This window comes from Oncorhynchus masou, chromosome 21 (assembly GCF_036934945.1).
Source record: "Oncorhynchus masou masou isolate Uvic2021 chromosome 21, UVic_Omas_1.1, whole genome shotgun sequence".
NCBI lineage: Eukaryota > Metazoa > Chordata > Actinopteri > Salmoniformes > Salmonidae > Oncorhynchus > Oncorhynchus masou.
In genome coordinates this window covers 53,439,827-53,457,460 of record NC_088232.1, presented here as the reverse complement: position 1 = coordinate 53,457,460, position 17,634 = coordinate 53,439,827, and the positions used below count along the sequence as shown (strand labels likewise).

Here is a 17,634-nt window from a genome sequence, read left to right as displayed (position 1 = left end):
TCTTTCAATCTGCCTCTGTCTCTCTTCTTTTTCCTCTCTTTCTTCCTCTTCCATCTCTATTTGCTTCTGTTTACATCTTTCTTCTTCAATCTCTCTTTCAATCTCTCTCTGTCTCTCTTCTTCTATTTCCATAATTTTCTGTCTCTTCTCCATTCTCTTCCTTTTGATCTCTCTCTGTCTCTCTTTCTCCCTTTCTCTTTCTTCCTCTTCCATCTCTATTTGCTTCTGTTTACATCTTTCTTCTTCAATCTCTCTTTCAATCTCTCTCTGTCTCTCTTCTTCTCTTTCCATAATTTTCTGTCTCTTCTCCATTCTCTTCCTTTCAGTCTGTCTCTGTCTCTCTTTCTCCCTCTTTCTTTCTTCCTCTTCCATCTCTGTTTGCTTCTGTTTACATCTTTCTTCATCGTTCTCTCTTTCAATCTGCCTCTGTCTCTCTTCTTCTATTTCCATAATTTTCTGTCTCTTCTCCATTCTCTTCCTTTCAATCTGTCTCTGTCTCTCTTTCTCCCTCTCTCTTTCTTCCTCTTCCATCTCTATGTGCTTCTGTTTGCGTCTCTCTTTTTCTCTCTCCATCTCCTTCTTCTTCTCATCTTCTTGTTGTCTCTGTTTTAGTGTTTTCTCCATTCTCTTTCTTTCTACCTCTTTCTGTTTGTTGTCCTCACCCTCCATCTTATCCTCCGTGTCCATTTGGTTCTGTTTCCATTTATATTTGTCTGTTTCCATATTTTCTAATTCTATCCACTGTTCCTTGATTTTCTTGAAGACTTCCTCCAATTCAGACGTCTTTTTGTCATTGATGAGGTCTGTCTCCATCTCCATCTCTCTCTCCACTCTATTTTTCATCTCCTCTTCACTTCGTCTCCAGTCATTTTTTCTCTCTCTGTCTCTATCAAATGTTCTCTCTGGTTGAGTCTTGTCTTTCAATCTAATCTCTTCTTTCATTCTCACAACCTCTCTGTCTAACACTAGGACATTTTGGTTAACCTGTTTCACTCTCTCATTCTGTCTTCTAAACGCTTCTTTCGCTCTTTCAAATTTGATTTTGTATTGAATCTCTTTTGTTGTCATTTCTTCTTTCAGTCTCTCAACCTCTCTCTCTAACTCTTTTACCTTTTCGTTAACCAGTTTGTCTTTCTCATTCTCTGCAATACGCACGTCTCTTTCTCTTTCAAATGTTATTTCCTTCTCAATCTCTTTCAATCTCTCAATCTCTCGTTCTAACGCTTTTATCGTTTCTTCTGCCTGTTCCACTTTCTTCTTCATTTCTTGACTTTCCAATTCTGCTTTTCTCTCTCTTTCCCTCTCTCTTTCCCTCTCTCTTCCTGTCTCAATAGGTTTGTTGTTCCAGGCCAGTCTTGGTCGCTGATCCTCCATGACTTTCTGCCATAGCCTCAATCTCTCAATCTCTTGCTTCATTTTAAAAGGTAAAATTAGTGATAATCTATGACCAAGACATACTTTCAATGGATTTGCAGAGAATGATACACAGAAATACAACCTAGAGCTTGGTAATTGAATCAAACACTGGACAACATCAATAGCAGGGTCATTTTGATCAATTCATCTGGACAATTCATTGTCAATTAATGTATTATCATGGTTTGAAAAAATGGAGACATTTTATGGAATCAATTATGTCCAAAATGTGTACAAATACAAACACACAACCTTCTTGCCCATTCAGTTTGGGGTTTGAGAAATTCCTGTTACAATTTGTGTGATGTTACAACAATGTTGCCTCTGATGTTTATGCTTGTAGAAATGACTCCTACAGATGATGCTTCACTAATGCAACTATTTCCAACCTGCACAGATACAGTTATCAACAACAACAACAGTAATGACGTTAATAAGGAAGTGGATATTCAACCGGCAGAAGAAAGGCAGAGGGGTTGAGATAAATGAAGGTTAGGTTCAGGACCCAGGGTTGGGTTAAGGTAAAGGTTAGGTATAGTTTCAGTGAGGTTAAGGTAAGGGTTAAGGAAAGGAATACAAGTTAACATTGGGTTAGCGTACCACTGTCTGCCACTATTCATTTTCAGCTGGGTGAATATACACTGCCTTTTAATAATAACAATGACATGTCTTACGTGGGCCAGTTGTAGGTCCACCATCAGTAGATCCAGCAGTTGTTTGAGTCTGTGGATCTCCTGCATTTTCCTTTGCATTTTCTCTTTGCCTCCCTCTTATCCTTCCCTCTGTCTCTCTGCCTCCCTCTGTCTCTCTGCCTCCCTCTGTCTCTCTGCCTCCCTCTGTCTCTCTCCCTCCCACTGTCTCTCTGCCTCCCTCTGTCTCTCTGCTTCCCTCTGTCTCTCTGCATCCTCTGTCTCTCTGCCTCCCTCTGTCTCTCTGCTTCCCTCTGGCTCTCTGCTTCTGGCTCTCTGCCTCTCTGTCTCTCTGCTCCCTCTGGCTCTCTGCCTCCCTCTGTCTCTCTGCTCCCTCTGGCTCTCTGCCTCTCTCTGGCTCTCTGCCTCCCTCTGGCTCTCTGCCTCCCTCAGTCTCAGGATCTCAGCCTTCCACTCTTTCATGATACCCCTTTCTACTCTTCTTCTCCTCCTTTCATCTTGTAAAAGGGCTCGGAGATGGTCTGTCTCAGACTGTAATTGTTCAATGTCCTTCTCCTTTCCACCATTCCTCTTCTTTTCCTCCTCCCAGAGGCACACTTGAAGTCTGTCCATCTCCTTTTTCTGGTTTCGGATCGTTCGATCCTTCCCCCTCAACTCAAGCATGTGGGCTTCCTTCTCTGTACAGGTCTTCTTCTCTTCTCTCAGGAAGTGAACCTCCATCTCTGCCTGCTGGTAGCTGGGAGCAAAGGAATGTCAACACATTATTTAGGAAGTGAACTCAGACAATTTACTACAATATTACAATAATAATTCAACTTCTGCTCAATTTAACTGTCTTTAATAACACAAATCACACAACTGTGACTTACAGTAGGTGAATGTGATGAGTTGACTGTCCATGATGGCCAGAGGTGGGTCATGTGTCACTCTGGTCCAGGGCGTTACGTACAGCTTGCAGACACTGAGCCTTCCTTCAGCAAGCCACACATAATGCCCTGGACCACAGCTAGGTTATGTGATGAATGACTTACAGACTGTTCCACATGATAGGAGGGGGTAAGAAGACAGTCCCAGTAGGAGACGGAGATCGTCCAGAAGAAGAAGAGCTGTCCATCTCCTCAGAGGCTGCAGGAAAGGTCTACAAGTTTTATTTCTGGAAAATAAAGAGATGCCTTCGTTCAGCAACAATGTGTGTTTCTATGTTTCTGTCACTAGATGGTGCCATTGTACACAACATTTACTCACCAGGTCAGTGAAACAGTCTTCAGAGTTGAGTCCTCAAGCTCTAGCCTACAACCCATCATGCATCAGCACAACTAATATAATAATACCTCATCACAACTTCATAATCACAGTACACCTGGATTGTGTCCACAAAGTGTTTCAGGATAGGAGTGCTGATCTAGGATCAGGTCGCCTCCTGTCCATCAAAACGTATTCAGTTTAATTTAAAAGACCAAACTGATTATTGATCAGCACTCCTTCTATGAGAATTTGTGAATATGAGCCTATGTGAAAGAACCTTTCTGACTCGACAGTACACAGACAATTCAGATAGTCCGACAGACAGAAGAGTAGATACAGATGGAGTGATTGATAGCAACAGAAATAACAAAGCTATAATAAATCATTGCATTTTATAAGGCTAGCTATATAATGTCAGAAATAAAAAATATTTAAAATACATTAACGTTCACCTTCACGTGTGTTATCTTACCATGACAGAATTATTGGCTAAGTAGGCTAGCGGATGGTTAATGTATTGTAAACTTCTGTAAATATTTGACTCACCTCAAATCACACGTGTCAAAGCGCAGTTTTAGTGTGGAACCGAATACTATCTTCGCATTAACTTTCTCTGTTCTAGAACTGTATTGTTGCGTCATTTGGAACGCTTGATGGTCATAATCCGTTCACCGCGCCTGCTTGATTGACAGCTAGGGGTTCTCCTGCGCATCAGTGTCCAAAAGTCATATCGTTTCGCTACTCATAATTGATAAAGACATTTATAACTATTTTCACTTGACTTTTATTTCGTGTATTTTTGCCTAAGGTTATTTGGAATTCTATGTTGTGTGATTTGTCTTTGTATGGGCCTAAAGTTCAATGAAATACAAACAGCAAACATAGCCTACACACATTTCCCACACAAATACAAATGTGGGTGTTTAGTGAGAACACAAAATAATAACATTACAGCCATAACTGTACAAACAAACATACAATCACAACTCTTTCCCCACTATTTGTAATTTCTGCAGTGAGGATTCACCCCTTTAGATAATGATGTTGTAATTTATCTACAGAAAAACGTTGTTCTGAGCTCAACAAACAGTAGTAGCAGTTTGCAAATCATAGAGCCGGGTGAATGGCTCTTTCACCGATGCAATTCGGTTCCCGAGGTTCAACAAAAAGATCCGTTCAGAAAGAGCCGTTCGTTCGTGAACGACACATCACCACACTGCAGTTCTCCACCATTTCGTATCGTGAGCTGGAGGAGCGTTCGTCCAACTTCTCATCCAAGTAAATGGCAGCGGCGCATCATCCATCCGCTGAACTCCCAAGGGACTGGGAGGATAGTTCACGATGCAAAAGCGTTTGGGGAGGACATTCATTGAAACGCAATGACTGTTTTTAAATTCTTGAGGGACTCTTGCTCCAAGGGAAATCTCAGCAGCGATGTCTCTGCTGTGCGTCAGAGGTGGGATCTCTTCCTTCTTCACTATGCTTATTATACTGTACATATCGGTCACATTAATGACATTGCACTCAGGAAAGTTGTCTGTAGGCTATTGGGGAGATGCGCATAGCACGTTGAGTTCTCCCGTTCCAGTCCAAACATGACCTGGGATGTGAGAAGGGAGCTATTCTATAACACATGTAGATGACATGTTGTCTTTATATGTAGATTATATTTGGGTTTTATATTTCATATTTGATTGATGATTAGGCCTATGACTTTTGATTCCACTTTGGCTACCTTGCATATTGTCCTTTCTTGCTAAATCTTAAACTTTATGCCCTTGTGCAGATCTTCTCTCTAAACAATATTCATGATAGTTTGAATGAGTTGAGTAAACTACACTGTTGTTAGCTTCTCCGTCTGTACTGTACTGTCCCTGGAAGACTCTCCACATAGTTCACCTAGATCCAGTCCACTTTGTACCACTGGTCAACTAATCACCCAAACCTCTGATTAGTGAATCAGGTGTGCTGGTGGTGGAATACATGATATGAGCTGGTTAGGGGGAGGACAGGTTTGAGAAGGGAAAGACTACATGGACTTTTCTGACCAACATCCCATTGACAGCCCATCTGACCAAAACCTAAAACTGACCCTAACCTTAACCCTAACCTTAACCCTAACCTTAACCCTAACCTTAACCCTAACATTAACCCTAACCTTAACCCTAACCTTAACCCTAACCTTAACCCTAACCTTAACCCTAACCTTAACCCTAACCTTAACCCTAACCTTAACCCTAACCTTAACCCTAACCTTAACCCTAACCTTAACCCTAACCTTAACCCTAACCTTAACCCTAACATTAACCCTAACCTTAACCCTAACCTTAACCCTAACCTTAACCCTAACCTTAACCCTAACCTTAACCCTAACCTTAACCCTAACCTTAACCCTAACATTAACCCTAACCTTAACCCTAACCTTAACCCTAACCTTAACCCTAACCTTAACCCTAACCTTAACCCTAACCTTAACCCTAACCTTAACCCTAACATTAACCCTAACCTTAACCCTAACCTTAACCCTAACCTTAACCCTAACATTAACCCTAAACTTAACCCTAACCCTAACCTTAACCCTAACCTTAACCAAACCCTTATGCCTTAAAGGTAGTCTCATCATGGGTGTGATTCAGACTGTAGTTTCTCCCTGTGTGTCCAGTAAACCTCCTCTCATCATGGGTGTGATTCAGACTGTAGTTTCTCCCTGTGTGTCCAGTAAACCTCCTCTCATCATGGGTGTGATTCAGACTGTAGTTTCTCCCTGTGTGTCCAGTAAACCTCCTCTCGTCATGGGTGTGATTCAGACTGTAGTTTCTCCCTGTGTGTCCAGTAAACCTCCTCTCATCATGGGTGTGATTCAGACTGTAGTTTCTCCCTGTGTGTCCAGTAAACCTCCTCTCATCATGGGTGTGATTCAGACTGTAGGTTCTCCCTGTGTGTCCAGTAAACCTCCTCTCATCATGGGTGTGATTCAGACTGTAGTTTCTCCCTGTGTGTCCAGTAAACCTCCTCTCATCATGGGTGTGATTCAGACTGTAGTTTCTCCCTGTGTGTCCAGTAAACCTCCTCTCATCATGGGTGTGATTCAGACTGTAGTTTCTCCCTGTGTGTCCAGTAAACCTCCTCTCATCATGGGTGTGATTCAGCCTGAAGCTGGAGAGGCCAGTAGCAACCAGCCCGACCACTTTATTACTACTTGGGGATGGATAGTATCTCTAGAGGTACAGTAGGGCATTTCCATGTAAAAAGATTGTCTATTATGTATTGGTTGTGAAATTGTTAGATATTACTTGTTAGATATTGCTGCACTGTCGGAACTAGAAGCACAAGCATTTCGCTACAGTCACAATAACATTTTCTAACCATGTGTTGTGACGAGTAAAATTTGATTTGATTTGAGCACCAATGCATCGTTCATAGGAGCATGTGTAATTGGGTGTCAAATGAAATCTAAGAGTGTATATTTTTGGTAAATGTAATTCTAGATATGTTTTTGAACCAGTGAAGGCTTTGATTTCTGGGTCAACAGATGTAAAAGAGATCATAGAAAACATTGCCAGAAAAAGTCTTAAAATGTCCAATATCAGAACTACATAAAAACAGAATCATGTAGACATAAAGACCCCTGACTACTATTATCAACACTTACATTTGGGTTTGGAGAAATCATTAACCTTCTTTAAGTTTCAGAAATATTACCTTGTGCCTTGTAATTCCGTTACTTAAACCCCACATAACTTCTAGATATTTTCACATTTGTCTTTGTGAGGAGGGGGATAATGAAAGGTCACAGAAGTAATGGTGGAGCTAACAATTAGTTCTAGTGATTTTTCTGATGTATGTTTTTTGGGTGAATTATTAAGTGATTAAAACTCGTAATTCCGTTACCAAAATGCTAGTGGAATTACCAAGAAATCTGTAACCGAATTACTGCAACTGAATTGGCTGAATTGGGAAATCATAATATTCACAAACCCCAACTGGGTCACCTGGTACTGTCCTCCTTTTCACTGGCATATTGTTCAGCTCATAACACTTTTCTTTCTCTTCTCTGGTGGTCAAATTAACAGTGTTAAAACAGTCTGTCTGGACAATCTCTCTCTGCATGCTGAGAGTGTTTGGTGCATGCTGGGAATTGTATGAGTGAGTGTTGTGTAGAGTTAAGATCCTGCTTTTTCCTTTACATTTATTTTTCTTGGTCTTGTAGATCGTATGGTTTAGCATGGTGTACTTCTTAAAGAAGAGTGTCTTGTAGATCGTATGGTTTAGCATGGTGTACTTCTTAAAGAAGAGAGTCTTGTAGATCGTATGGTTTAGCATGGTGTATTTCTTAAAGAAGAGTGTCTTGTAGATCGTATGGTTTAGCATGGTGTATTTCTTAAAGAAGAGTGTCTTGTAGATCGTATGGTTAAGCATGGTGTATTTCTTAAAGAAGAGTGTCTTGTAGATCGTATGGTTTAGCATGGTGTACTTCTTAAAGAAGAGTGTCTTGTAGATCGTATGGTTGAGCATGGTGTACTTCTTAAAGAAGAGTGTCTTGTAGATCGTATGGTTTAGCATGGTGTACTTCTTAAAGAAGAGTGTCTTGTAGATCGTATGGTTGAGCATGGTGTACTTCTTAAAGAAGAGTGTCTTGTAGATCGTATGGTTTAGCATGGTGTATTTCTTAAAGAAGAGTGTCTTGTAGATCGTATGGTTGAGCATGGTGTACTTCTTAAAGAAGAGGGTCTTGTAGATCGTATGGTTGAGCATGGTGTACTTTTAATGAAGACTGTCTTGTAGATCGTATGGTTGAGCATGGTGTATTTCTTAAAGAAGATCAAATCAAATCAAATTTTATTTGTCACATTCACATGGTTAGCTGATGTTAATGCGAGTGTAGCGAAATGCTTGTGCTTCTAGTTCCGACAATGCAGTAATAACCAACAAGTAATCTAACTAACAATTCCAAAACTACTGTCTTATACACAAGTGTAAGGGGATAAAGAATATGTACATAAAGATATATGAATGAGTGATGGTACAGAGCAGCATAGGCAAGATACAGTAGATGGTATCGAGTACAGTATATACATATGAGATGAGTATATAAACAAAGTGGTATAGTTTAAGTGGCTAGTGATACATGTATTACATAAGGATGCAGTAGATGATATAGAGTACAGTATATACAGTGCCTTGCGAAAGTATTCGGCCCCCTTGAACTTTGCGACCTTTTGCCACATTTCAGGCTTCAAACATAAAGATATAAACCTGTATTTTTTTGTGAAGAATCAAAAACAAGTGGGACACAATCATGAAGTGGAATGACATTTATTGGATATTTCAAACTTTTTTTAACAAATCAAAAATTGAAAAATTGGGCGTGCAAAATTATTCAGCCCCTTTACTTTCAGTGCAGCAAACTCTCTCCAGAAGTTCAGTGAGGATCTCTGAATGATCCAATGTTGACCTAAATGACTAATGATGATAAATACAATCCACCTGTGTGTAATCAAGTCTCCGTATAAATGCACCTGCACTGTGATAGTCTCAGAGGTCCGTTAAAAGAGCAGAGAGCATCATGAAGAACAAGGAACACACCAGGCAGGTCCGAGATACTGTTGTGAAGAAGTTTAAAGCCGGATTTGGATGATGGAATGATTCTGTGATTGGACAAATGTGTCCGGGAAGCCAACCGGATCACCTTTTGAATGGTTGACCAATCAGATGAAAACATCATGACTGGTTGTATTTATGCCACATTAAAAAGGCATGATAAAGTTATATGAACAATTTTTACTAGGTCCTACAGAAATTATATTAAATTAATTGGGATTTTATATACAATTCTCTGGTTAGACCCATAAATGTTTCTCGTGCACGCGCACACACGCTTGGGGTCTTCATGGGTGTAAAAAAGTTGGACCTGTTCCGAACGGACCTGGGGCTTTCCCACGCGGAACAGATATGATTAAAATATATGAGATCTGTTCCGAACGGACCTGAGGAGAAGCTAGTTAAGCTAAATAACTTTAGCTAGCTAGGCTAATTAAGTCTGCAGAGCACTGCACTTTCAAATCCTACAGATAACAATCACTCCATTCAGAATATCAAGTCGCAGTATACCTGTTGGCACTTGGTCGTTATAGCCTAACTTTTAATGACATAATTTTAATTCCATCTTCCATTGATTAGATATCTCCTAACTTTTAGTATGTTTATTTTACATCAACAAGGAGCGACAGGAACACATCTACAGTGGCTTCAGAAAGGATTCAGACCCCTTGATTTTGTTACCTTACAGCCTAATTCTAAAATGGATTCAATAGTATTTTTCCATCATCAATCTAAACAAAATACCCCATAATGACAGAGCAAAAACACATTTTTAGAAATATTCGCAAGATCACATTTACATAAGTATATTTGAAATCGGGAGTAAGAAGGAAATCTTCCAATCAGGAGTTCTGGGAATTTTGGGAAAGTTAGCGGGAATTTTGCAACCCTCAGTTCAGACAACATAAAATGGCTCAGACGTTGCTGGAGAAAACCATTGACAATCTTGTACCACCATCGTGTGGCCAAAAGATAGTATGACTTAGCTTGGGTGTGGGTCAGTGGGAGAATCTCAATTGCATTCATTGACTTCTCGCGTCCTTCTCGAAACCCATTGGAGGAGGTCAGAAGTGCGGAAACTCTGAATTTCTCATGTACAATTGAGATATATTTAATTGACCAACTCCCAGGTGAATGTATTGATTGTGTAGCGACCCGCACAGACAGCTGTGTGTTATGTGTTAGGCTAGGAGGTGATTGTGTTGTACTGACCAGTACCCGGTGTTCGCGGGGTCCGACATGTCAATCAACCTGCTATCTGCCAAACACGGGAATGCCTGGAATGTTCTGATGCCGGGCATCCTGGTGGTTGGCGGAGTGGCGTGGAGGGGGGTTGGGCAGGGGGGTGGAGCATTGGAAGTTAAGTCCAGGTTCAGCCTTTGTTCTCTCTCTCTTACGTCTGGGCTTCCCAAGAGAAGGTCACGATTGGCTTGTGGGTTATCTGTTATCTTTTTGGCGTGTGCTACGGCCCAAACAGTAGCCTGTGTAAAGTTGGTTTAATAAACCGTCAATTCGCAAACTCAAGCCTCTGTCTGGACAATTGTTCATTTATGATCTAGTCAGGTCATTACAATATCTTTTGGGCAAACGATGTTGGTACAAGACAGTCAATGATTATTCCAGCAACGTCTGGACCAATTTATTTTGTCTGAACTGAGCGTCGCATTAGTGAATTAGATAATGGTTGTGTCGCCACCTGGTGGTGACCGTTGGTTCTTTTTCTTTATATAAAAGTGATCTCTGCTGCCGTCTTCTGGACAGACGATATGTTAAAGTTGGAGTGTGAATTGTTCCATTGCAGCAATTTGTTGGACAAGTCACTTAGACTGAAAAACCTACACCCCAAATATTTTTTGTTGTTGTATTTTACCCCCTTTTTCGATTTTGTCACATCACTGCAACTTCCAAACGGGCTCGGGAGAGGCGAAGTCATGCGTCCTCCGAAACATGATCCATCTTACCGCTCTCCTTAACACCCGCCCGCTTAACCCAGAAGCCAGCCGCACCAATGTGTCGGAGGAAACACCGTTCAACTGGTGACCGGCTCAGCCCGCAGGCACCCGGCCTGCCACAAGCGCGATGAGCCAATTAAAGCCCCACTGACCAAACCCGGACGACGCTGGGCCAATTGTGCGCCGTCCTATGGGACTCCCGGCCACGGCCGGTTGTGTCACAGCCTGGGAATAAATGTACACGGGGCATGAGACCGCTGCGACACTCTGGAGGCTCACCTCAAAACATTTCCAACAAGGATCGAGTGATAGCGGTGTTTTGAAGTTACTGCTGAATGACGTTATTACTGGGTTTGCTCTCGTTAACCGCAAAGATGTTCCTGCAGGAGTCATGTAAATATAGTTTAACGTTTTTTTGTTGGCATAAGCAGAAAACACACTGCCAAGTGTTCCTGGGTATGAGCTGCGCAACGAATCCTTGGAAATAGAACCAGTTATGTCACGCTGGTCACCAGGTTTGGTCTCAATTCAAATTAAAATCAGTCAATTCAGGAAATTATTTGAATAAAACAAGTCTTAAATTGAAAAAAAACTTTTAAATAAATAGCTTCTACTTTTCAGTTAAGTATTGAAAATAAAAAAAATTCTCTCCAATTAATATAGTAATAGTAATTTGTGATAACTTCCTGAATTGACTGCCTTCAATTCAAATTCAGCCCAACCCTGAGGGACCTACACACACCATGGCTGGGTTCAATTCAAATTCAGCCCAACCCTGAGGGACCTACACACACCATGGCTGGGTTCAATTCAAATTCAGCCCAACCCTGAGGGACCTACACACATCATGGCTGGGTTCAATTCCAATTCAGCCCAACCCTGAGGGACCTCCACACACCATGGCTGGGTTTCATTGATCATAAACAAGAGCCTCTAATGCCCTGCACTAATGACTGTCCAGTGTAGCAGGCCTGTAAAACAACACTTCACAACGGGGAATCTCCATTGAACGTAATTTTTTAGGATTTATCTACGTCTGAGAATCTGGCCCAAGGAGATCTCATTTGATTCAAACCGGAGAACCTGTTGCCAGACTAGAATCAACATAAAACTCAAACGATCGTGGTGTAACAAAGCAAAGTGACAAAACATACCCACTGATAGGCTCAATGAAATGTTGAAAGAGCGAATCACATAGGGTTTCCACTCTTAAGATGCACAAAAAAAAACTCCACCACAAAAATGCCAAACAGTGTAAATGCAGATTTTTTAATTTTATTTTTTAATGACCATTGTATTTCCAAAACGTGATGTGTACAGGAAATGTAATGAAGGGAATGTAATACATTATTTAATACAATCAGGGATTTATTTTACATAGAGCCACGGCTTTTGTGGAGCGATGGGTAACGATGCTTCGAGGGGTGACTGTTGTTGATGTGTGCAGAGGGTCCCTGGTTCGTGCCCGGGTATGGGCGAGGGGACGGTCAGCAGGGTCAAATAATAATAATCACAGTGTCTAGGGTGCAACAAGTCAGACACCTCAGGAGTAAATGTCAGTTATCCTTCTCCTGAAAGCGTGGTCCCTCTCCAAAGCCTTTTATATATTGGCCAGGGTGTCGACATCTACATTCATCTCAGTGGACTCAGTGGACTCAGTGGACTGGTTATGACCTCACAACCAGTCTGAGTAGTCAGTCCCACTGGTGAGGAGGGAGTCTGTTGATCATTGTGTTCCTGTTGAGTTCAAAGACAACCAGTCTGAGTAGTCAGTCCACTGGTGAGGAGAGAGTCTGTTGATCATTGTGTTCCTGTTGAGTTCAAAGACAACCAGTCTGAGTAGTCAGTCCACTGGTGAGGAGAGAGTCTGTTGATCATTGTGTTCCTGTTGAGTTCAAAGACAACCAGTCTGAGTAGTCAGTCCCACTGGTGAGGAGGGAGTCTGTTGATCATTGTGTTCCTGTTCTGGTAAAAGTTCAGGTCAGTCCGTCCGTGGAATGGAGTTGAAAAACAACCAGTCTGACAGGAAATCAACAAGGCTGAAGGTGTAACAGTGGTGTCCAACATCCTCAGGGCAGGTCCACATGTTGAGGAAGGAGTCAGACTTCATGTCCCTCTAGTATAGCAAATAGAGGATCTGTGAATGAAATGATGCAATCAACTTTCCGTAGGTGGTTAAATATTATATATATATTTATTTTTTACCTTTATATAACTAGGCAAGTCAGTGAAGAACAAATGCTTATTTTCAATGACGGCCTAGGAACAGTTGGTTAACTGCCTGTTCAGGGGCAGAACGACAGATTTTGTACCTTGTCAGCTCGGGGATTTGAACTTGCAACCTTTCAGTTACTAGTCCAACACTCTAACCACTAGGCTACACTTCGTGATTAGTGCCAGTGTTAATCACAGTGTTTAGTGCCAGTGCTAATCACAGTGTTTAGTTCCAGTGTTAATCACAGTGTTTAGTTCCAGTGTAAATCACAGTGTTTAGTTCCAGTGTAAATCACAGTGTTTAGTTCGTGTTAATCACAGTGTTTAGTTCCAGTGTTAATCACAGTGTTTAGTTCCAGTGTTAATCACAGTGATGTCCACTCCACATACAGTATAATAATTGGATAACATTGACATCCCCAATAACCTATTCTTCTAAGCCACAATGTTTGCTTTGAGGCAGGCAGCCCAATTCTGATGAATGTTCCATTAATTTACATTTTGACCAATCACATCAGATCTTTTTCAAAGCTGATTTGATTGGTCAAGACACCAATTACCGAAGAAAACAAATTCAGAATTGGGCTGCCTGTCTCAAGGCTGCAAAATTGTACAAAACAAATTCTGATTCTTAAAAATAATATTTAGGGATTTAACACACCTTTAGGGATTTGGGGTTTTCACTTGTGTAGAGTTGAAAGTGTTTAGTCCAACATGAGGGGCTGATAGGACCACGCTGCTTTAGGGATACTCTGCTGGAAACACAAACACATCTATGAAGATATCAGACCAAGCAATTACAGCTAATTCACATTCCTTTAAGTGTTGACCTGAATGCTATTGGCACCAGTCAGATTCTATGAATTCTTAAAATGTTAACAGAATTTAACCCCCCCCCCCATAAAAAACAAATTACTTTGCATACCTTTTCATCCAGAGGCTCACGTGTCACGACTAGCTACGGATTCTGATTCATACGCGGTGAAGGGGAGACTTGTGCACTGAGACGAGTTGACTGAGTGAGAGGGTCACTCACAAAACAGAGGACAAAAACAGAAAAACTATTCCGATCGAATTGCAGTTCCTCCCAATAATATGACAGCTCTAAGAATGTCAGTGGAAGTATCCTTAAAAATTTTTTAAAAATACGGAAGAATAACTCCCTGTTCAAAAAAGGAACATGTTGGTAACAGTAAGGCAGGTCTGGATACAGTCTCTAAATCTTTCCACAAAAAAAGGAACATGTTGGTAACAGTAAGGCAGGTCTGGATGCAGTTTCTAAATCTTTCCACAAAAAAAGGAACATATTGGTAACAGTAAGGCAGGTCTGGATACAGTCTCTAAATCTTTCCACAAAAAAAGGAACATATTGGTAACAGTAAGGCAGGTCTGGATACAGTCTCTAAATCTTTCCACAAAAAAAGGAACATATTGGTAACAGTAAGGCAGGTCTGGATACAGTCTCTAAATCTTTCCACAAAAAAAGGAAAATAAAATAAAAAATAGCCCACTGATAAAAAAATAAAAATATGATCCATCATAGTAGGTTATTTCACTAATGCTACTACTACATACTCTTAGAAAATAAAACATCTTTGTCTTTTTATTTCTAACAAAAAAAGGATCAGAGCTTCTTCTATAGAGGCTTGTATTTGTAGTGGAGTTCGTTTCGTCAATGAATACGTCGTAAAATAGTAAAGAAAACAAAAAAAGTCCAGCAATAATCCTGCTGTATTCAGTCTCTACAGCAAGACCAGACATCAAAAGTTAAACAGGAAGGAAGGCCAAGGGAATCTGCACAAACCCACGATTCAAAGACTCAACCCTTAATACAAAGTCTCCCTATGTTCACTTAATCCTAAAAAGACTAGTGCTCCTCCTCCTTGTGTACCAATTTCTGAATTGGTCCAAGAAACGCTCGCGTAGCCCTCCATTAAACATTTAGCTACAGTATATCCCTAATGAATACACATCTCCGTTAGGCTCGTTGACTGTGTTCTAGGGTGACTAATAGAGTGGAAGTCTACAGACTTCAGGGAGACCTAAAACTAACATTAGGAACCTTTCGCATTCCAACTATGATCCAAAGATCAATGTAGCATACAGTCATTTGAAAACACACGTTTTTATACTGTGAAACTATTGTGATAAAGGCAGCCCAATATATGAAGGTAGAGTTAAGTCACAGCATGGCTTTGCTTTACCTATATGAAAGTCTGTGTGTATTAAGCAAGTAGACCTACTTCAGGCCAGAAAGAAAATACTTTAAAACACAATGTCCTCCCTTCAGCTGAGACAGAAGCCAACCAGCACAAATAGTCAGAGTGATGCTGAGTAGCTGGACCTGGTTGCCAATCTGGTCATTGATTTGTCATTGTATTGTGTGTTTCAGTCAGTTTCTGTTTTTCCACAGTTAGGCTCCATCCTGTCCAGACTGAGGCTCCATCCTGTCCAGACTGAGGCTCCATCCTGTCCAGACTGAGGCTCCATCCTGTCCAGACTGAGGCTCCATCCTGTCCAGACTGAGGCTCCATCCTGTCCAGACTGAGGCTCCATCCTGTCCAGACTGAGGCTCCATCCTGTCCAGACTGAAGCTCCATCCTGTCCAGACTGAGGCTCCATCCTGTCCAGACTGAGGCTCCATCCTGTCCAGACTGAGGCTCCATCCTGTCCAGACTGAGGCTCCATCCTGTCCAGACTAAAACTCCATCCTGTCCATCCTCATTCAGGCAAATGAGAAACTGGTGTTTCACAGCGAGCAGATCAGACTTTTCTTTCCATCTTGTACCCCCCCCCTGAGATCTCAGTCAGGAAGTAAAGGAAGTGCTTTTCTTTTCCCTGGCAGATCCATCTCATCTCAATGAGGTTCTACTTGTCTGACAACTTTCTTTTCCTTCTTGGCTATAAACATGTATTTATCCTCATTAAAATCCCTTTTTCCCCTGGTTACTTCTGTCAAGTTTATGGTATTTTGTCTCGAGTGATTCTGCATTGGACCGTCTGGTTATATCTGCGAAGTTGGCTGGGTTTAACTTCCGAAAGGACCACTTTCTGCTGCTGGTAGTGGTGACTGTGGAAGGCTGAATACATTTCCAGTCGGAATATTACTGGGTGTTGATTCATGCCATGAACCATCTTTGATCAAATGCTCTTCAGATGTTCTGACGGTATCTTGGTCTTTGCAGAAATAAACCCGTTTGACCTCAGAGTGAAGATCTGACTCCTCCTCCTTTATGCAGATCTCAGTAGGTCCATTATCCCGGTCAAGCATCGCTGCTTCATCAGTGGAGACTGTTTCAGCTGTCTCCACAGAGATAGTGTCTTTACCATGATGAGGATAAACCAGCCTTGCGTTTTGTTCCATATTTTTGTCAGGAAAATAATCTGAAAGCACATTTGTTTTTGCTTGGCTTTTAATCACACTCGGTATTATGAACACCTCTTTTGAGATTTCTCTTTTTCTCACGAGCTCAGATTTGTGTTTCTGAACCAGTCGTTTCACTTTACAGCGAATATGCCTTTGAAATAGATTACATCTCTGATTTTGCAAACTAAGATCAAAATTGTATTTTAGAATATCAATGAGAATGCACCCATGTCTTTTTTTTATACGATAGGATTTTATCCCTGCATATTTATGCACCTCAAATATTACACCGTTTGTCAGTAAATTCAATTCCAGTTTCTGTTTAGATGGTTTGGATGTGACATCAAGGTCCAGACCTATTTCCTCACAGAGTGGGTAGCACGCTTTGGCTTTCACCACATTTTTGGTGTGAGACGTCACATTTGATTGGTCCAAGTTGGTAACGACAATTTGCTTTGTTTCGTCAGTACAAAGTGCAAGGTCAGTCTCATCAGAGATTCTCTCTATTTTGACAAGACGAGGTTCTATTTGTACAACTTCAAAAAAATGGCCTCCCTCGGTCTCCTTGGTTACTAACATGTCCATATCTTTCTTCTTCCTCATTAAATTCAATCTCCTCCTTTTTGATACTTCTTTCATTTGGTATTTCGGCTCAAGTGATGCTGTAGTGACCTTCTGGTTAGTGGACATCTCCGCAGGGTTCTTTCGTTTGCGTGACTTCTTTAATAAGAAAGCTTCATTTTCAAGTCCCAATCTCCATTTACCGTTTGTACCTGTCTTGCGCTGTAAAACTGCTCTTAACCTTCCCATAATATATTTGGCCAGCTCAGTTTTCCCACTTTTTAAATCCAAATCAAAATTATGCTCGAGAACCTCACACACAACCTGCTTCTGACTTCCACACACTTGTGAGGCAAAATCAGCCAATTCAATCATTACATCTCTGGTCAATAGATGCAAGTCAAGTTTCTTATTTTTCCCATATTTTGATTTCACAACAAGGTCAAGTCCTTTTCCCTTACAGATTGGGTAGAGTTCCCTAAATGCTTCTTCTACAGTGGGCATCATGAAGGATTGATCCATTGTTATATCTGTCCGAGTTGGGAAGGTTTCCGTCTGGACATGTTGAGGAAGGACGATGCCCATATAAGGCTCATACTTTGTGCAGGTATCATTACGTCCATTTTCA

General features: G+C 41.1%; 2 long non-coding RNA genes across 2 annotated transcripts; one reads left to right on the top strand and one right to left on the bottom strand.

Annotated features, from left to right (window-relative positions):
* Positions 1-4,681: 4,681 nt before the first annotated feature.
* Positions 4,682-16,027, top strand: LOC135508514 (uncharacterized). The gene is made up of 3 exons (XR_010450806.1): positions 4,682-4,767; positions 6,430-6,535; positions 15,496-16,027. It is a non-coding gene; the product is annotated as an uncharacterized LOC135508514 (long non-coding RNA).
* LOC135508513 (uncharacterized) lies at positions 12,120-15,501 on the bottom strand. Its single transcript, XR_010450805.1, has 3 exons — positions 14,004-15,501; positions 13,740-13,833; positions 12,120-13,001 (listed from the first exon to the last, which is right to left on the bottom strand). It is a non-coding gene; the product is annotated as an uncharacterized LOC135508513 (long non-coding RNA).
* Positions 16,028-17,634: the final 1,607 nt, after the last annotated feature.